General features: G+C 45.6%; 1 long non-coding RNA gene across 1 annotated transcript; it reads left to right on the top strand.

The window, feature by feature from the left end:
* Nucleotides 1-6,794: 6,794 nt before the first annotated feature.
* Nucleotides 6,795-8,011, top strand: LOC123147938 (uncharacterized). Its single transcript, XR_006473558.1, has 3 exons — nucleotides 6,795-6,998; nucleotides 7,386-7,493; nucleotides 7,845-8,011. It is a non-coding gene; the product is annotated as an uncharacterized lncRNA (long non-coding RNA).
* Nucleotides 8,012-22,077: the final 14,066 nt, after the last annotated feature.

Raw genomic sequence — 22,077 nt, 5'->3', positions numbered from 1 at the left:
TTTATCTAAGGTGCATTTTTTTCAGCTCGGTGACCAAGGCAGCAATTTTTGGAGCATCTGGGACAATACTACCCCTGGTATTAGCTTAGCGTTGGAAATCAATTAGGTGAGCTTCCACTGATTTGGCCGCTGCATGCAGATACGCTGCCGGCCTTGCATGGCACATGCAATCCCCGTATCCCAAGAAATCAGCGATGCAAATAACTCTGTTGCCTCCTATAGGAAAATGAGCTCGCGCGGCAGAGAGAAAAAGGGAGGGAAGTCACTTGGCGCCAACAGAATGCAGATTTTAAAATATGTTCTCGTGTACAAAATGAGTCAACTCCCCATGGTTTTCTTCATTTCCCCCTTCTTCCAGTACTTGGCCAACAGAAAACATGGTTGATCTAGACTTGCATCCAGCACCTAATTGGGATTCAATTGAGGAGAACGAAGACCGGGTCTGTGATCTTGGATACGACTATGACTGGCTAGCTTCCGATGACTCCGACGACGGTATGTTCTTGTGCAATCTCACCTTTTTGCAGTAATACTAGCAGGATAATTTTTTATTGCGGGCTCCATGTAGAAGTTGAGCATTCCCTCCATGACGGCAATGGATGCGAGCATGATCGACTTCATGCCAGCAAAGAAGCCGACGATGAGGCGGACCTCCTTGAACACAGGCGAGCTGCTTCTGCGGAGCACGGGCGACTTGACGTACGCACGCCGGCGGAAGACGCGGGGCGCGGCCAATGCGCCGGCGGGCACGGACGCGGGCACGGCCAAGGCGCAGGCGGGCGCGGACGCGGGGACGGCCACGGCCAACGCGCCGGCGGGCGGGGACGCGCGCGAGGCCAACATGCAGACGGATCCGGCCATGCAGTGGACGCAACGCAGGCTTCACAGGTATACGTACTGTATGTATTCCATACTCCTTGAACCAGATCATGTACTCCAGGGTAGTACTTGAACCGTTGTGTCACCATCTCTGCTCAGGTGGATCACCGAGGCGCTGGTGGACGAGGCCACGCAGAGGATGGAATACAGTGCAAGCCGCCGGTGAATCCAGCAGAGAAGTGGTGGCCAGTGTCCTTTTGCACGATGGTTTCACTCAGAAGTAGGAAGACCTTCTATCCTGGGGCGATCCGGCTTGGTACAACCAGGGCCTATCTCTTCGACAGCGAACATGTTCTTATAGATTCTCGTGCGCGCCGGACCGGTGAAGTATTCATCCAGGGATCGGTTGTCATGTTCCCCTGCCATCTTGCGAACATCACCACCGGTGACCAAGGAGTTGATGCGGCAGGTTCTATGTGCGCACACGACTCAGGCCATGGAGAAGATGCTGCTGGTGGATGCGATGGCTCGGAAGTGGAAGAAGCTGCCAGTATGCACGCGGGCCTCGGACGTGCTCGTGGTGCACATGATGTCGTGCTTAAACGCGTGCGTGCGGCGCTACTTGCTGGTCCTGTCGTCGGGCGTGGCCGTGGAGGTGACGACAATGCCGTCGGGGACGCCAGTGACGCTCGACGTGGTCGTCGACGCTTGGGCTTGGCTGGTCGCAGCAGAATGCGCCCGGCTCTGACGAAGTGGCAAGGCGGCCTTACCGAAGTTGTTCCATCTTCGCTAAATGGCAGCAGCAATGATGCAACCAGCCCTGCCGACGTTAACCAAGGTGACTGTACAGAAAGTGTTCCATCTTCAGTAAATGACAGCGGCAATGATGCAACCAGCCCCGCCGGCAACGTTAACCCATGCATCCGTGTGGAGTTGAACAAAGGTGTTGTTCCAGAGAGTGACCCTGGAGTACAAGCTGAAGTAGCTGACACCGGCAGCAACAATGGTTAGTCTTCTGCATGAGTTATTTCTGTAGAGAATGTTAGTTCTTTTTAGCTGAAAGTAATTCAGTTCTTGTTCTGAATATTCTGTAGGCTCAAATGCTAATAAAAAAAAGAAGCGAAGATGGTACCCAGACCATTAAAAGCAAGAAATTTATGCTATGCTATTAGAGCGGACAAATCAAGGCGTACTAAACCAAGGGGTGGTTGACGAGGTGGCAGAGCTTTGTCAAGTTAATTACCGGACTGTTCAAAACATATGGTCGAGAGGCAAGAAAGCCGGTGGTATTCATGGAGTAGCAAACAAAAGGGTGAAAACTTGTGGCCGCAAGAAGATACCGTTTGATTCAGATGCCATAAAAAAGATTGAATTGAGCAAAAGAACTACGCTCAAAGATCTTGCTAATGAGCTTCAAATGGCGAAGACAACTTTATGGAGAAGGTTGAAGGAGGGCAGACTGAAGCGCCATACAAATTCAATTAAATCCACATTGACTGATGACAACAAGGTGGGTCGGATTCGGTTTTGTTTATCCATGTTGGATGAGCTAAGTGTGCCTGAAGAACCTAGATTTAAAGGCATGTACAATGTCATTCACATTGATGAGAAGTGGTTCTACCGCACTAAAGGTACCCAGAACTACTACTTGGCACCTGATGAAGAAGAACCCTATCGCAGCACACAGAGCAAGGGATTTATCGAGAAAGTGATGTTCTTGGCAGCAGTAGCAAGGCCTCGTTATGATGATCATGGTGTCATGACTTTTGATGGCAAGATTGGAATTTGGCCGTTCACATATCAGGACTTTGCAAAGAGGCGTAGCCCTTACCGAGAGAGGGGGGAAGAGGTAACCAAGGTTTTGCCGTCGGTGACGAAGGATGTCAGTAGAGATTATATGGTGAACAAGCTGCTACCTGCCATCAAGGCTTTGTGGCCGGCTTCGGAACGCGGACGCATAATATACATTCAGCAAGATAATGCAAAGACCCATATTGCTGTGAATGACAGTGTGTTTTGTGCAGCGGCACAGGCGGATGGATGGGATATTAGGCTTACATGTCAGCCGCCGAACTCACCTGATTTGAACATTCTTGACTTAGGATTCTTTGCTGCACTTCAGGCTTTTTTTGAGAAGATGTCCCCCGGTAAAATTGCTGATATTGTTGCAAAGGTGAAAAAAGCATATGACACCTACCCGGCTGAGAGAAGCAACCGTATTTTTCTTACCCTTCAGTCATGCATGTGCGAGGTACTGAAGCAGAAAGGAGGTAACCGGTACAAGGTTCCGCACATGAGGAAGTCATTTCTGGCGGCACTCGAAATGCTTCCGGACGTAGTACCCTGCGATGCTGATGTTGTAATTGCTGCTATTGAAGCCCTTCCAGATGCTTGATGTACTTCTTGTGGCTTGTTATCAGTAATAATCTTAGCAACTTCATTACTTATACAGTCATGAATTTAAACATACTCGTACTGTACTTGTAGCCTTATTCATCTCTATTCCTAATGTCTGAGTTGGTAGAATTGCGTCCACGGTTTATTTTCGACCGGTTTATTTTTGACTGGTTTATTTTCGACTGGTTTATTTTGGTCTCACCTTCCATCTTCATATCCTCATGTTGATTTTTTCACCATCCCAATAAGAACTTTCTTAACATTTGCAAACTTTCCTAACCAGGCACGTCACAAATAGGCAGGTACTAATATCACCTTACAAACAATAAAACTTTATTTTCATGAAAATTAATTCAAAATCCTAACTTTCCTAATGCATCGATTGTTACCTTTCCTAATCTCTACTCCCAGAGGAGGAGTCTGCGGTTGCGATGGTCGGTCATAGGTTGTCGTTTTGTTCGTTCGTATCTCCCCCCCTCGCCGAAGCCCATCTCTTCATGTTTTCTTTTTCTCTACTACTCCTAACGGACGAGTTGGTTGAATAGTTCCACCACTTTCTTCTGGGTTTTTTCATTTCACATCCCATCACCATATCTTCTCATGTTGAATTTTTTACCCTCACAATAAAAAACATTTCTAACCTTTCCAAATTTCCTAACTAGACACGTTGCAAACAGACATGAACCGATAGCATGTTACCAATGAATAAAATTCAGTTTCATGGCAATTAATTCAAAACCCTAACATTCCTAATGCATTGACCTTTGCCTTTTCTATAATAATACTCCTTAAGGAGGACTCCGTATGTAGTTCGTTGGTACTCCCCCGTCGATCCCGGCACAGCCCCACCGATCGATCGAAGGCTCTTTCCGGCCCTGTTCTATCTTGGCAAGTTCTGACTCAATCAATCGAGCCTTAGCGAGATTTGGTAATTGGTACTAATTGAAATCGTTGACAAGAGATCTCCTCTTCTCAAAAAATAAGAGATCTCCTTCCTTCACTCCCGTAATATCCTCCTTTGTTCCTCTTCTCCCTCCCGCATGATCCTCTCCTCTCCTGTCGCCTAAGCGCTTTCTCTCTCTCTGTCTCTCTCTCTCTCCCCCAAAACTGTCGTCGGACTCATCCCGATCTCCTCCTGATTTTTCGTGAGAAGTAAACCTCGTTCATTCCCATCCCCCGACCATGAGCAGACGAGTGCCGCCTCCGCCAGCCGCCGTCGTCGTCGACCACCTCCTGGTGTTGCCATCATCAACTACCTCGCCGTAGACCACGAAGCTGTAGGACTGGAGGGAAGGAGGAGCAGAGGAGGGAGCGCCGTGTCTACAGTTGCCCGCCATCGAGTCGAGGGTCGACCGCTGCCATCTCCTCCTTCCCGTCGTCGACTACCTCCTCGCCGGCTCGCCGCTGTCGATTAGAGACGACCGCCTAGCTGGAGTAGGCAGAGGATGCGCCTACGCCTGTGCGCCATCTCCCCTACACCTGTTCGATCTCCTCAGTCCTCTCCTCTGTTTGAGTTTAGTCATGAAAAGGACTCAATGCCAAGGACCTGGACAGGAAAGGAAGATGTACGTGCAATAGCAAAGGAGGCGAAGTCTGCTGTACAGGACTCTCGCCTTTCTTGATGACAAACAATATATCCCTTTGTTTTATTGTTAAGTGCTCTTACACTTACATAGCAGGCTCTCAAACTTCTGTCTGTATTAGCCATCATTCGCTGGGATGACAAGCCAGATAGGATTGAAAACATTCTGACTTCCACACTTCTAGATGGTTCTGTTGAATCAAAGAGTTCAAGCGCTTCTTCTGGTGACCCACTTGCTTCAACTACCTGGGACGGGGTACCTTCGTGTTTATTTGATCTCCATGCAGCAAAAAGTGGAATTGCTTATACCGAGGATCCCGTCACTTTGCCAAACAACTGAAACAGGTTCATCCAGAACATACGCTTATTACTCCAGCTCAGTGCAAGTTAGTGTGGAAGCAAAATTTTCAACAATTAGTACTGAATTATTAGAAGTTAGTACTGATCTATTGAGTGTTGAATACACAATTCTTAAGCTTGTCATTGTAAACCTATTGCAAAACTTGCTTATCTATTGTCGATTCCAATTTTTTTTGAAAAAAGATTCTGAATGCTCAGAATTTATCTCATATATGTTGTATTCTTGGTCCATTTGTTTTACAAAACATAAAAAATTGGTCTGTTTGTGCAGGACGTCGGTAAACACCGGCGTAAGAAGAGCAGGCTACTAGCGAGAGTCGTCCAAGAGGGAAGAGAGAGGGAGGAGGAAGATACGTCCGTGTGCGCGGGTGCTACTGGTTAATCTGTGTAATACTCCAGTGGACTGTCTGCTAATGCTAGATTGTGCCTCGCATCTATTCTTTATATATAAACCATTTATCTGAACTCTTCCGTTACTACCTGATGAGAAAACTAAGATGTGCAGATGCATGGTGTTTATCTTATGTCCATACTGTTTTCAGTTAGCTTCTAAGAATAGGGTATAATACATTAGAAAATATTACATCGTGCAGGCATCCAACTTGGAATGACTCATGAATTCTGCTGAAAATACACTCGCTCTAATTAACCTTCCAATGGAATTGTTTGAGTTTCTGCTGGGATCGCACAAATGGCCTGCTACTCTGTGTTCATTGTGTTGTTTGATGAGCACTTGGGTGCTTTTTCTGGCCCAGGCGCCCAGCGGAGCAAGTGCCGGAGCCCGAGTGGCCTACTAAACTATGTTTTCTTAGCTCTACTGATTAGCGTCGGTGAACTAAGATTAATCTGGATGTGTGCAAGATATGTATTGTTTAGCAAGAGGAATTGTAGTTATTAAATTGTTTTGTGCCATCTGAAAGGGAAAATGATATTGTCATTCGAGGAAGCTAACATTCTTTCTCAAAAGTGCAGGGTTTCCTTTGTTTTTGCTTGGCCACTAAACTGCACGCCACTATGTCCTTTGTATGTTCTTTTGAAGAATAGATGTTTCCTGCTTACTGTACATCATGCTACGACTACACGCATGTGGTAAGTTGTTTAGCAAGAAGGCAACTCAAATTACTTTCAGTGCTCTTCAGTGCAGATCGGTAAGTTATTTATCTTACTTTCACTTTTAAATTGTTTGCTGAATCACTACATGCATGTGGTCCCTACTGCATTTCTCTTAATTATAAGATGTTATCATTAGGTTTTGAGAGTGGATTTTCTACTCTAGGGTGTACTACACCTGAGTATGCAAACAATTGGAAAAACGTGATCAAACAAAGTCGAAAATATCTGAAAATTTTAGACATTAGACTTTATCACACATTTCATGGTTTTGTAACTTATGACTTGGAAGTTTTTTGGCATGAAAGTGGCAAAGTCCTTTCATTTTCCTTCTGTACTGTAACATTTGACAGAAAGTACCCTGTCCGTTTCTTTTTAGTCCGCATATAAGATTTGGTCAAAGTCAAACTTTGTAAAGTTTGACCAACTTTGTAGAAGAAAATATCAACATCTACAATACTAAGGCTATATAGTATGAAAATTAATTTTATGATGCATCTAACAATATTGATCTAATATTGTGAATCTTGATATTTTTTTCTATAAACTTAGTCAAAGTTAACAAAGTTTGACTTTGACCAAATTTTATATGCAGACTAAAAAGAATGGAGGGAGTATGTGTTGTGTTGTTCTCACTGGGCTGGCACAGTTACAGCCAAAGGCTATGTTTACAAAAAGAAATTAATGATTCAAAGAAGAGGAGCAGAGGGTGTACGATATTTACCTCAAGGTGATGAATCACTGAATCGAGGGACTTATTTTTCGGTGACGCCAGCAGGCCATTCCATTTCCTGCATTTCCTCTTCAGTATGCTGACCCCGATCTCCAAAATTTTGGATGCTTATTTAGTAGTCTATTTAAATGGGCAATTGTATTTACCGGTTGGTACACGTTTTCTTTCAATATGCACTCTCATATACTTTTTCTGTTCTGGAAAGTGATTTATTGATGGCACATGGGAATCATTGAAACAATGTTTTCTCATCAAGGATTGGACTGTGTTCTCATTGTAGAACATAATTTATTATGTGAGGCATTTGCCATTGCAACATCTTGTGCATGGTATATTTTTTCCACTAAACTGAACATAAATAAATGACATCTGCTTGGGCAATAGGTCGTGCAAGCATCGCCTCCTCCCGGTGTTCGGCACTCCTGGAGGAATTGAGCGCCAGTGTGGTCGAGCCACATAGAACACCAACAAGTGACAACAATACACCATCCCGTAAGTTATTTTGGCTGATGTTTCGATAAATTTGAAAGTGGAGATCTGCATGTGTATATAACATATTCTTGTCCTTGTGGAAATTCAAGTTGCTATTCTTCATAGCATTAAACACGCCGAATTTTACAAGAATATTGATAGAAGGATTCTATAAATTTATTTATGACTTTATGATCTTGTTTTTATTATAGTTTATGGTTTAATTTGTACCTTGCAAATTGTGCAAGTAAAATATCACTTATTTAAGAGCCAGAGAGTGTTGTTAAAATGTGGCTGATTACCTTTTAAATGTTTTACAGGATTCATTGATATATGTGTATACTTCCATGTCTACTTGATTCTTTTATACAGAGTCTGGGGAATGACAAGAACGTGGCTTGGTTTACATGATGTTCATACTACGGATTGTGGAGGCATGGTTTCCGTCAAGGAGTGGTGGCGCAGCAACGCTTCCGGGAGGTCGCAATCTCGAACGGCCCTTGTTTTCCTTATGCTTCTTATCTATTGGGAAATCTAGAACGAGCGAAATGCTCGGGTGTTCCGGAACAACGCGATTCCGTCCGGTGTGCTTGTGACACACATAGAAGCGGAGGCATCATTGTGGTGCCTTGCCGAGCGAAATATCTGTGTAATAATGCTGCGAGAGCGATGCTTGTAATTTGGCCTTTGACCTAGATTCTTAAAACCTTCTTATTATTCAACGAAATGCCAAGCATTTTGACTTCTTTTAATAAAAAATATGGACCCAGATGGAGCGAAATGTTTAATATGTGCAGAAATGTATTCTCTGATGGCTGGTTTTTAAAGATGTCTTATAAAGTTGTGAACTTCTACGAGAAAAGGCTTGTGAGTGGAATTAATGAGTATGGCGCTTGTGATGCATCCTCCATAGGTCTTTCGCAATCAATCATTCTTCTGTTATTATGGGTAAATGGTTGTCCAAATTCGAAATACACAACATATTTTAGGTTGCATACATCTGTGTGTTACAATCTATTTCTGTCATATGTTTTCAGCTGTTCCATTGTATGCATGCACATTTGAAGGCATAAATTAATGTTGGCTGGTTGCCTGAGAAGTAGAAAAGGCTAAAATCTCGAGTTGTATGAAGCATGGTTGTTTTCTTGAAGTTTCTGAAGGAATGTATACCATTGACTGAGAGGAATCATTCATTCCATTAGATGGGAGTAGAGCACTCTTAGAGGGAATTCGGCAGAGTGTAAGTACACATGAGAGGTGTGTTTTTATTGATAGAGGAAGGGCGAGAGCACGACACTTCTACGGGGAAAAAGAAAGAAAATGGAATAAAAAGATGAAAAACTAAAGAGAAAAAATGCTATGATCCCATGAAAAGATGTCGGCCACCAGCGCTTATTAATGGGCATAATTGGATTAGGAGTTCAGATAAGATATGCTTCTTAAAGTATATGCATTATAGCCCGTAGCAACGCACGGACTTCTACTAGTAATCTCAGTGAACTTGTTCTTTGTTTTCTGATGCTTATTACTCCATGCCATCAAATAATCTTAAAAGAACTTGTTGTTAATTTTTTTGGTGATTTTTATTACTCCATGACTTCGACTTATCTATTGCTTTGAGAGTAGAACATTGCAAGTAACAGTAACCAACAAAATGAGCTTCATTCATGCCAAAGTATGATGTCACTTAACAAACTCATGCAATAAAAAAAAGACTTTGGGCACATTGACAATTTATGAAATCACACCAAATATTTAGTGCTAAGCGGAGAGTAGTTGTGTTACTGATTATGTGGTCATTTCTTCATCATCTTTGGATCATACGATGTCATCAAGGACTTCAGTATGAAATCCCTATATGATTCCATTCCTGGGGGTACCGAGTCCGGCATTGAATCTGGGGCATAAAATCGTTCCACACGCACTTCACTTGCTCTGGCAGCTTGCATTGCTTCAAACTCTGAATCGATGGTCTCGACATCGCTATCGACCTCATCATTCTTGATGGCCTTGTCATCTACCGCGTTACTCTTATCGTTCTCCTCGCCATATTGGTGCTCCCCTTGATCGACGCCTCCAGTTGTGTCGCTAAAAGTTAGAACAAGGCATGTCATACTAGTACATGTACAGATATGATGGATAAGAGCAAACGTATAAGTGGGACTAACCAAAAATCGGTGATGTTATTTGACATGACGGATATTCCGTACATACGGCAAAGGACAGTGCGCCGAGCATTGCTTGACATGGCATGCTTGAAGAGGCCGATGCGGCGTATGGTTCGGACACCACGCAGTTCACGACCTCGTTGACGGTGGCGATTCCGGCCTTGGAAGAAGTTACAGACCGGATGTCGAGCAGCATGTGTGCGCAATAACCCGGCTTGTTGGACATCGCCGTTGTCGGCCGTGGCCACATCATGCAAAATCTGGTCGGCGAGCTTCACGTCGGACAACAGAGGCGACGAGTCCTCGGCGAGACACCGGCCGTGGTCTTGCACCTCACTAAACAGGCCCAAGGACTCGTCAGTTTCTTCCACCTGACTGAACAGTTCCATAGCGGGATCATCCTCTTGGATAAAAACATGCAGCAACGAGTTGAACCTATCTTCCTCTAGCGTGAACGGATCCATGGTGGAAGAGAAAAGGCGTCCGTTCAGAAGTTTTGTTGGTGTGATGCTTTCTGTTCTCAGGAAAATGCTTAGATCAGGTAGAGAAAATTGTTCTATACGCTCTCAAAGAGGAAACAATAAAATAATGGGATTGCATGGGACGGGAGGATATACATTTTCCTAATTAATGATGGTTCCCTTTTTTTCACAACAAAACGCATTAAGTGCTTGGCTTGATTTTAGCATCAGGATGATAGCTACCATGTATGTCGGCCGTGGAGGGGTAAAAGAGGGATTAAGTGAGATTACAACAAATACACCTTACATTGTGAATTTTTTGTAAAAAAAAAAATGCACCTTAGATAAAGGAACGGAGGGAGTAGTATTTATTAAGACGAGACAATCTCTAACTAGATCTGGAATTGCTCACCGCATCTTCACTCGGAATATAAAATATTCCTTTCATAAATCGGAATCTCAACTATGGAAGTCAGCTCTCTCAATCACAAATCGGGATCAATAAAAGTAGGTATCGACTTGACTAAACTAAAACTTCTCTCAAGTCTTTGTATAGTATTTACTAAAACAAAAAAAACTCTTAACTAGATCTCGGATTGCTCGCCGCATCTCTCCACCGGGCATATAAAATATTCCCTTCATAAATCAGAATCTTAACTATCAAAGTCGGCTCTATCAGATCACAAATCGGGATCAAGAAAAGGATCGACTTGACTAAATTAAAACTTCACTCAAGTCTTTGTATAATACTCCCTCCGTTCATTTATATAAAGTGTATTTGTTTTTTGATAAAATTTCATAATGTAAGGTGCATTTCTTCTAATTTCTCTTAATTTTGTTTTTAGCTCTCTAAGTAAAAAAGGAAAGTAGCTCTCCCGATTGCATGTATTTCTCCATGTGCAAAAGAAGAAAAGTATCCCTCTCTCGATTGCGTGTATCTTTTTTCCTGGACTAATCAATTTACTTGCCACTAACCAATGAATTTGCCAAGGGTAATTTCGTTCTAAATTGTCTATAATTCCATGCCTATGTCTCCATGCCAAAAATTATACACCTTACATAAAGGAACAGAGGGAGTATTTATTAAGACAAAACAATATCAAACTAGATCCGGGATTGCTCACCGCAGACAAATAAAATATTCCCTTCATAAATTGTAATCTTAACTATGAAAGTCAGCTCTCTCTGATCACAAATCGGGATCGAGAAAAGTATCGACCTGACTAAATTACAACTTCTCTCAAGTTTTCGTATAATATTTATGAAGACAAAACAATCTCTAACTAGATCTGGGATTGCTCACCACATCTCCACCGGCCATATAAACTATTCCCTCCATTTTCATTTACTTCACATATTAGATTTTCTTGACGAAAAGCCTAAGGCCATATATTAAGTATCATAGGTCCTTACAAACCTACCTATATAACTGTTGGAATTACTGAGCTTTAGCCCATTATTATATTTAATAATTCCTAGGGAAAATTCCTAAAGGCCAGTATGACACATTCATGCAAGGCAAAGGGTGTGGAAAGTTTAGTCCCATCTTGCTAATGGATGGTGTGGGAGACTAACATATAATGTTGTTCCATAGACCACATGCAGGAAAAGAGGGAGTATTTATTAAGACAAAGCAATTTCTAACTAGATCTGGGATTGCTCACCTCAGGCATATAAAATATTCCCTTCATAAATTGTAATCTTAACTATGAAAGTCTGCTCTTTCGGATCGCAAATCGGGATCAAGAAAAGTATCGACTTGACTAAATTATGCCAAAAATTATACACCTTACATAAAGGAACAGAGGGAGTATTTATTAAGACAAAACAATCTCTAACTAGATCTAGGATTGCTTGCCGCATGCATATACAATATTCCCTTCATAAATCGTAATCTTAACTATGAAAGTCAGCTCTCTCGGATCACAAATCGGGATCGAGAAAATATCGACTTGACTAAATTTAATCTTCTCTCAAGTCTTCGTATAATATTTATGAAGACAAAACAATCTCTAACTAGACCTGGGATTGCTCACTGCATCTCCACTGGGCATATAAAATATTACTTCCATTTCATTCATATTAGATTTTCTTGACAAAAAGCCTAAGGCCATATATTAAGTATGATAGGTCCTTACAAACATACCTATATAACTGTTTGAATTACTGAGCTTTAGCCCATTATTATACTTAATTATTCCTAGGGAAAATTCCTAGAGGCCCATATGACACATTCATGCATGACAAAGGGTGTGGAAAGTTTAATCCCTCCTTGCTAGTGGCTGTTGTGGGAGACCAACATATAAGGTTGTTCCATACACCATTAAGAGCTTGAAAAGAAGACATATACATGTGTGTGTGTGGTCCTCCTCAGCCGTCTGCCTTGCGACGCATGTGTGTCGTGTTTCGTCATTAGGCTGAGTCTGGCTTGAAACTATGCAACATGTACAACCTTAACTTTATCACAAAAGAAAAAGAAATTGCAACGATTTTGGCTCTAGTGGGAAGCGAATCTGAACAGTCATCCATTTTCTATGAGCAATCAATTTCTATAGAACCAATCATCCAAATGTATTGCAACCAATTTGTGTTGCAAAGCGCGACGTATTAGCTAGTCAATGAAATCCAACAGTCATGATTTGATGAGAATACATATTGATGGTCCGATTTTTTTTGATTAACTAGATGATACCCCGCGCGTTGCTGCGGAACTTCTTGCCCTCTATAAGCGGCACAAAGGAAAGTGTGTACGAATAAAATATTGATATTTATGTTGAATGAATACAATTTGGAATAAGTTTATAAAGACTTGGCACTATCATGGCATGACTGTCCTCAATATTCTGGTTAACATTTAAGACGATTGAAATAATTTTGGTATACTTAGTTGGCTCGTAGTAGTGGATTAAAAAGAGACATTTATTCACCTGTACAGGAAATATTAAATTTATCTAGCCGAGTCGTAATCACTGAAAAATGAAATTCAGGGATATGCCCATATGATAAGAGAGGTAACGCATACCAAGTAAGAACTGAGCAACCATCTGATATCTTATTTATTTGCAGCACCAAGATTTCGTACAGTTTCTGGTGTGTTAAATCAAGTTCAACCATCCATGTACCATAGCAATTTGTGCTTTATTGTTCTGATATAAGAAATCTGATAGAACAATTTGACAACAATCCAAGAGACCAACAAATAAAGATGCATTGTGAGATTGCAAATAATACAAACACGTTCACTATCTATGAACATAATAATTACAAAAAGGCAGTGGATAATCAACAATCCTATATGATAACCTCATAGTGAAGCAAGATGGTAGAGGAATTTGGAATGGAGCCATGGAGAAATGAGGAACGTAGTGCCAGCAGAAGGGCGTGATGGCATGTAGTAGAAGGCAAAAGGGATTCCTCATTTGTCGTGCCCAGCATCACTTGTAGGAGGAACACAGTCAGACCGTGCGGGGGTGTGAGACCAACAAAGGTGATCAAGGGGTTATCTACCTGATCACGGACAAAGTCCTCAGCACGGTCAATGTATTGCAGACTTGTTCTTGAAGTCATTGGGAGTGGAAACGCCACAGGCAGTACACAACATCGTTCGTAGAGCGCATCTGACTTGAGGTCACACTGTCATTCGTGCATGAGGTCCAGCTTGTGCCCCAACACGATTTCCAGTGCCTTGATATTATTCTATGTACCGTTAAACACATCAGCAAAAAAAATTGATGTCCTATTCAATCTATAGCACTACGAACCTGAGCATGGGAGGCTGTAGGTAGCTGTTAGAATAATCCAAACATACGACAGTTACGATTAGGTAAGTTTGACCAGAACGCGTCCGAGTTGGATTTTGCATGACACGTTCGAGTAGTAGTACCAAGTATTTGAGTCTGTACGTGTAGAAGTTGGAGTTGGAGTCATGTTATGGCTTGTGATCAAGCTTGCCGGTGATTAGATTAGGATAGAAATTATGTTAAGAGTCCGGATAGATTTCTTGGTGCGTCCGTATTGGAAGCCTTGTACGAGTCGGATAGCTAGATGGTGCGTGAGACTGTGTATATATATACACTAGGTCGCGTGAGTTTTGTAATACCGTGAGTAGAGAAAACCAGAGAAAAGCAATAAAGAGGAATTTAGAGGGTACGAGACGTACCCTTGGCTAAAAGTGTTTACCGCATGTGTTCGTGGTGTTTGATGTGATCGATCCTATGAAAGAATTTCCAACAGTAGCATCATCACCTAGGAGCGCCGGATCTTGGGGAGCCTTTAGGAGCTGATTCGTTCCAACCTCTTGGTCATGTTGCAGGCATACACCGCGTCTGCTACTTGTTCTTCAGTAACCAACTCTATTGTGCGATCAATGCCTCAAAATTCAAAGCGGAACTATATCAAAATTACCTCAAGTACAATCAAACTAACAAAGAAGGCCATGATAGTGAGATCTGGGGAATCAGGACCTGGATGAGGTGTTGGTGGCAGTGAGGGAAACGTGATCCGAGAAGAGACCTTGGAGAGGCGGAGAAGAGATCCTTGGGAGGCATGGTGCGATGGCGATGATGGTGCTCGGGGAGGTTGATGTTGAACTTCAACTTTTATGCACGTTGGTGGTAAATCCAGTGGTACCAGCAGTACGAGCAATTGATTCCAACACGAAACTTAATACTGTAGATCTTTTAAAGGGATGTGGATACCCAGCTTTGGTGTGGGCGGCTTAATAGGGAGGCCCATCAGGGAGAAGATGAAGAGAGAAACAAAGGTCTATCGGTTGCAAAATGGAGGAGATGAAAAGGAAGGACGTTTGGAATGCCTTGTGTGGAGGAAGAAGTAATGAAAAGATGTAAATGGCGGTGATTATCACCAGAAACTTAAATGTTACTGGCGTTCCACTCTTGGGGAAACGATGACGTTTTTTTTCTTAGGAAGAGACGCATTGGCTTTTTTCTCTGTGGTTGTGCTCTGATTAGTTGTTACGTGTGGAAATTAACTACTGGTCGGACCAGGGCTGCTGACATGGCACATGTGATGTGGTGGCATGGTGGCATGTCAAGGGAAATGAACTAATGGACCTACTTGATGATGTGGATAGTTTGCATGTCAAGAGAAATAAGATAGTGGGGATAAACTATTTAGGGCATCTCCAGCCGTTGGCCCCCCCAGGACGCATAAAAATCGCCCCTGGGGGCGAGCCGGCGATGCAGTCGGCGCTGGGGTGGGTTTGCGCCCAGTCGTCGCCCCCAGGCGCCGAAATTGGCCCACTTTGCAGCCCAATTTCGGCGAATAAACGGCCCATATGGGCGAGAATAGGCCCATATTCGGCGTGGTTTCGCCGTGTCTAGGCGTTCAATTATCAACACAATTATTTCTTATCACATATTTCATCACAGAAAAATCAAATACTTCAACAAAATACTACAACAACAAATAATTCAATACAAATTATATTGTTCAACAAATAAAAACTCGTATTTCATCACGAGGCGTCCCCCTTGAACCTCCATAGGTGCTCAATCAGATCTTTCTGCAGTTGATTATGCACCTGTGGGTCTCGAATCTCCTGACGCATACTGAGATAGGCAGTCCAAGTTGCCGGTAGCTGGTGATCAACTTCGGCTAGAGGACCCTGCCTGTAGTATGGTTCAGTGTTAATCACTGGGTCTTCTTGCTCGCTCTCGATGATCATGTTGTGCAAAATGACACAACAAGTCATGATATCCCACATTTGATCTTTCGACCAGGTCTGAGCGGGGTACCGAACAACAGTGAATCGAGATTGGAGCACACCAAATGCCCGCTCGACATCCTTCCGGCAAGCCTCCTGAACTTTCGCAAACCAGGCGTTCTTGCCTCCTGGCACAGGGTTTGAGATCGTCTTCACAAATGTCGACCATCTTGGATAGATGCCGTCAGCTAGATAGTACCCCTTGTTGTATTGGTGCCCATTGATCTCGAAGTTCACCGGAGGAGAATGGCCCTCAACGAGCTTGGCGAAAACAGGAGAGCACTGCAGCACGTTGATGTCATTGTGAGTTCCTAGCATACCAGAGAAGGAGTGCCAAATCCAGAGGTCCTGTGTGGCTACCGCCTCAAGCACCACACTGCAACCGCCTTTGGCGCCTTTGTACATCCCCTGCCAACCAAATGGGCAGTTCTTCCATTTCCAATGCATGCAGTCGATGCTTCCAAGCATCCCAGGAAATCCTCTTGCTGCATTCTGGGCTAGGATCCGAGCAGTGTCTTCTGCATTGGGTGTTCTCAAGTATTGTGGCCCAAACACTGCCACCACTGCCCGACAGAACTTGTAGAAACACTCTATGCTGGTGGACTTGGCCATGCGCCCATAGTCGTCGAGTGAATCACTTGGAGCTCCATATGCAAGCATCCTCATCGCTGTCGTGCACTTCTGGATGGAGGTGAATCCAAGAGTGCCAGTGCAATCCATCTTGCACTTGAAGTAGTTGTCGAACTCCCGGATGGAATTCACAATCCTGAGGAAGAGCTTTCGGCTAATCCGATAACGGCGCCGAAATGTTCTCTCGCCATCAAGTGGAGCATCGGCGAAGTAGTCGGAGTAGAGCATGCAGTAGCCTTGCAGACGATGCCGGTTCTTTGCTTTCACCCGCCCCGGCGCCGAGCCACCTCGCCGCGGCTTTTCACTGCTCGCCAGCAGCTGGGCGAGGGCGGCGAGCACCATGAGATGCTCTTCTTCCTGGACGTCGGCCGCGGCTTCCTCCTCCAGTAGCGCGGCGAGCTCTTCCTCCTCGTCCGAGTCCATCGCCGAGGCAGGCAAAACACCGAACACCTTGTGCTCGGTGGGCGTGTACCCGCCGTTAAACCGCGCCTTCGCGGCCGGAAACGGCGGCCGGAAACGCCCAGCTGCTGCGGGAGGGGCTGCCGCGGCGAAGTGCTGCTATTTTCCGGCGGGGAATGGCTATCTAGCGGAGTAGGGCGGCGGCCGTCGCTGGGATATAGCTAGTGGTGGCCCAGGGCACGGGGGGTGCGAGGCGAGTCGGGGGAAGAAAATCTTGACTTTTCCCCTGTCGGTGTGGGCCAGGCGTGCTTTTCCCTAGCGCCGAAGCCCCCAACGGCTCCCCAGCGCGCCGGGTTCGGCCTGTGACCGCCGGGCGGAAAAAAGATCCGAACCGGCGATTTTCGGCGTCCTGGGGGCGCGACTGGGCCGTTTTTTCGGCGCCGGCGCCAAAAAAGTGGCCTGGGGGGGCCTGTTGGGGGCGCGGCTGGAGATGGCCTTAGGTATTATAGATGTGGAACTTTCCATCGAATTTATATTTTCATCCGTATTACGCATTTATTGTTGACTTATATGAATTTAAAGAGGGACAATGTTGTCCACCCGGGTGATCTTTATTTAGCAAATTAGTAAAGAAGGGTGTTCTGCTCATTTTCCTACTTTGTACAGACAATTGAAACAATAAATTGTCCTACTTTGTACAGACAATTGAAACAATAAATTGCTTCTTATAGAAAGAAGAGCAATTTGTTTCGATTTTTGTAAATAAAGTGAGATGCGCTGGCATCTATGAAATAGTAGCACAAAACGGCCGGCACTTAATATTTCGATCTTATCTCAGTTCCACTTTTTAATAAGATGTTATGTTAGACTTTGATCCGTCTCGACCAATGGAGGAAAGAGCAAGACTGCACAGGGTCATCAAATATACAAATTGTTTAATTATCTATGTAATAAGGGTGGCAACCTGCTTTTCTACAAAGAAAGATAACCCTGGCCTCTGCATGATGTGATGCACACATTCATCTTTATTGTACGAAAATATCAAACATCTGGCACAAAGAAGAAAACATAATAACGAATAAGTACGGCAAAGCACAACAGGCCAAAAACAGGATTACATTACTCTTACACATAAAATGTTACCTTTTTATGGAGAATAAACTACTAATGGCTCGCCAGATAAACTAATTGATTTTAGGGTTAATTGGATTCATACCACTGCAATTTTCACCAGTTGATTCCATGGAGCCGCTGATCCCCGAGACACCTTGAGGTCGAGTTGATTCCGCCAGCCGTCAACAGCGCGCTGCCCGTCCACGCCCCGTCGGCGGCCTCGCGCTCCCCGACCGTGTCACTCATCGCCCGACCTGCCCGAGCTCCAGCCACATCTCCGCCCCATCGAAGCTCCGGCCCCGACGAACTCGCCGTCTCTGCCCGTCGCGTTCACAATCCCCGACAAGCTCGCCACCACGCCGCACTCCGCCGCCCGGGACGAGCTCGCTCACCATGCTGCATCCGCCTCTAGAGTGCGCCCAAGTCCCCGGCCCCGTCGTGTTCTTCGCACCACTACGACCTCCGCCCGTGGAAGCTCGCGTGCGTGCGTTGTGTTTCCGGCCGACGGCGGAATCGCTGTGTACGTGCGTGTGAGCCAATGAAGGCCAAGATCAATCTGTGCTTGAGAGCATCTTGCCGGTGCTAGGTGCGTGCGGGTTCGATCTGGAGCGGAAGTCAGCTTGCTAGCTGTGTACGCCGGAAGTACTCGGCGGCTGGGCAAGAGAAATCGCGTTTTTCAATAACAGTTCGAGACAATTACAAAAAACCATCATATTTGGAGCATCGATTGCAGAAAAGCACCTAGTCCTTAATTTTGTGTAAAAATCACCGCGTTTCTAGTAATTTTTTTGTAAATTGCACTGACCAGGTGATTTAGCCTGACCGACCACTTTCTGACAAGTGGGGCCGGATTATAAGGAGATGATTTGGTAAAAAGTTGACCTACACCTCCCTGGATTTCACAAAGACACCCTTATTCGAAAAATGAAAAAAGCAATCAGCCCCCCTCCCACCCCCGCCGCCTTCCTCCTCTGAGGTGGTGGCTGGCCACGGCGAGGCAGCCTCCGGCGGGACGGCCTCCCTCCTCCCTGGCCTTGCCTCGTGGGCGGGGCGGCATCCCTCCTCATCTCTACGTCGCGCCTCGCCTCGCCGAAGCGGAAGGGTCACGACGTGCAGGAGCTCGTCCTCGCCGGAGCGGAAGGGTCACGATGGCGGCCCAGAGAATCACGGCGGCCTCGTCCGTGGTCGGGGGCTGGAGGCGCGGCCACGGCAGGGCAAGGCGCCGCCGGCGTTCAAGACCACGAGCAGCAATCGAGCTCGCGCTGCTAGCTCTGGACGGCAGGGCCACGGCCGGCGCCCTGGCCGGCTGGCCCAAGGTGCTCGCCGCCCAACTGCACCACCGCTGCGGCCTGGGCCAAGGTGCTTGCCGCTTCCTTTCAGCTGGCGGCAGCAGCGAGGCGGCGTGCAGCGCGGCCGCAAGCAGCAGCGCGCAGCTCAGGCACGAATAGGAGCGGCGGGGCGCAAGCATCAGCGGCGGGGCACAAGCAAGCTGCGGCCACAAAGCACAAGACTGGAGCAAGCAGCGTCTTTGGACGTTGACCTCCGAAGCCGCTGGAGCACGAGCACTCGGTGGCCGGCGGCAGGAAACCGACGGCCAGCGCGCCTCTGGCCGGGGGGTGGGGGCTGATTGCTTTTCTGTTTTAGATCGAGGGGTGTGTGTGTAAAAATTTTGCTCTTACAATCTGGCCCCACTTGTCAGAAAGTGGTTAAATGGAACAAATCACCTGATCAGTGCAATTTGCAAAAAGTTGACTGGAAACGCAATGATTTTTGCACAAAATTAGGGACTAGGTGATTTTCTGCAATCGATGCCCCAAATATGGTGGTTTTTTGCAATTAACTCATAACAGTTCGGTGGGCACATGAATAGTATGGTCGGTACTGAAATACACATTGGAATACAAGTCTTTATTGATCCGTTATTCTATTAAGTCAAGATAATGGCGTATATAGAGGTATGGAAAAGTTGTAGTGGCATATTTCCAGCTCTGGCTTTTGTAATGGCGTTTTCCATCTTCTGAAAGTTGCAGTGGCATGAATCCAATTAACCCTTGGTTTTATCCCGTTCTATCATCTGTAAAAGGCTTCACCCAAAGCTAAGGGCAGCTTCTCCGTACGCTGCAGGGAGGCAATCCGTAACATCTTGAATTTTACGTGTTGAATTGTTTAGATGAAAACGGATATCACAAACAATGCAAGTTAAATAAATTGGACTGTCTAACAACTAGTCGGCTGATTTTCAGTTGAGCTTAGGCCGTTTTTAGCCAATGTAGTGTTGCCACCAGTCCTGATTTGTTTCAGTACCGTCCGGAAATAATCGACTGATTTGAGCTCCCCACGTGCTAGCGGGCCGGGTTCCCCTTCATAGCTACTCCCTCTGTCCCATAATATTAGAGCGTTTTTTATACTAGTGTAATGTCAAAAACGTTCTTATATTATGGGACGGATGGAGTACAAATTTACCCCAGCCAACCCTGGTACGAAAAAACGCTCAACGCTCAACCCAGGGGCGCTGGATATCCAGGGCTAGGCCAGATGTCCGTCCGGTGCTGACTTCGATCAGCATCGGTTCGGGACTCCTCGCACCAGATTTCCGGGGATGCGCCAGATGTCAATTCCAACAATTGGTATTAGATCAAGGTTCGACTGAAGTTGCGCTTGCCCCGGGGTGGCATCTACTTGCGCCTTGGGGCGGGCCATATAGTCGTTGGGTGGTACAACGACGAGGAGGAGCGGGCGATGAAGTTGTTGGGTGATGCAGCGGTGAGGAGGATCAGGCGATCGTCGTTCGGCGGAGCGACAAGGAGGGCGACGGCAGGCTGTCGTCGGGAAGACACTGGAAGGAGATCGTTGATGGGAGAGGTGGTGTCGATGTGCGGCGCTGGAGTTCATCAAGATCATCGTACGGGGGAGTCGGATGAGTCAAGGAGTCGTGCGAGTTTGCACGGTCAGTCGTCGTTGCGTCTATGAGTCGTCGTCGTGTCCAAGTGCTTGTCTTGGTGATGATTCTTGGAGTTGAAGCGGTGTGCACGGTGTTCCGTGAGTCATGTCCATGTCCTCGTGGAGCGTCCTGGTTGCGGCCAGTGTGGGTTCGGTGTTATGCCGAAGGCGGACGATGGTGGCGAAGCCATCGTAAAGCGAGGAGGTGTGCGAGCAATGGAGAGTGGATCTATTGCAGGCAAGTATAAGGAGTATGGTGTGGACCGAGTGCAAGACAACGGCCAAGCAATGGCGGTGGCACAACATTGTAGAGCAAGGAGGTTTTGCATGTTTCCAGGTGGGTCGTACTCAGTGTACGGATATGACAGTTGAAAATCAAGTTCGGCGTGTAGTGAGACAGTAACCAGTTAAGTTGATGACTTGAAGATTGATAGTGCGTCCAATCTTACACGTTGCACGCGTAGATGCGACCGTGTTGGCAGGTAGTCCGGATCATCCGTCGGAGTTTGGATCAACAAGTCATGGATCAACAACGAGTCAAGATCAGAAGGAGCACAAAGAGATGACATGCCAAGATTAGAGAGAGATTGTTAGCATAATCTTAAATAGTGTCAAGTCCAAGTAGTATTTGTGTTAGTGCAGGAAGTCCTTACGTGAGTAGGAGTTAGTAGTACTAGTCCGGTTTGGACTAGATCGATCAGGTAAGTTGTCTTTTAGCCTAGGCTGAGTCCGGTTTGTACTATTAAGTACTAGTACGTGTAGGTCTAGGACAAGTTGAGTCGGTTAGCTATAGGCTTAGTTTGTGTATATACGCGGCTGGCCGTGAGTCTTTAACGAAAAAGGCTTTCGCCCCCGCTATATTGATATAGCAACCGCCTGATACAATAAAGAGTCCAATGCTGGGGCAAACAACACAAGCATGCCCAAAAAAAACAAAAGAGAAAGAAGAGAGAAAATAATGTCCGCAGCGTCGGATCGACGAAAACGATGATAACCCAAAACCGTTGCGCCCACCGGAGATGTACCACCTCGCTCCAGGCACCTCGAACCTCCGCATACCAAGCAGCACCTTCAGGAAGGAACACGACGACGACGACGACGCTGCTGCCCGGACAGGTCCTAGGATTTCCCCCGGTACGCGGAGAGGCGTGGGGAAGGGGAAGACCCGA

The sequence above is a fragment of the Triticum aestivum genome, chromosome 7A, assembly GCF_018294505.1.
Source record: "Triticum aestivum cultivar Chinese Spring chromosome 7A, IWGSC CS RefSeq v2.1, whole genome shotgun sequence".
Classification (NCBI taxonomy): domain Eukaryota; kingdom Viridiplantae; phylum Streptophyta; class Magnoliopsida; order Poales; family Poaceae; genus Triticum; species Triticum aestivum.
This window is presented reverse-complemented; position numbering and strand designations above follow the sequence as displayed.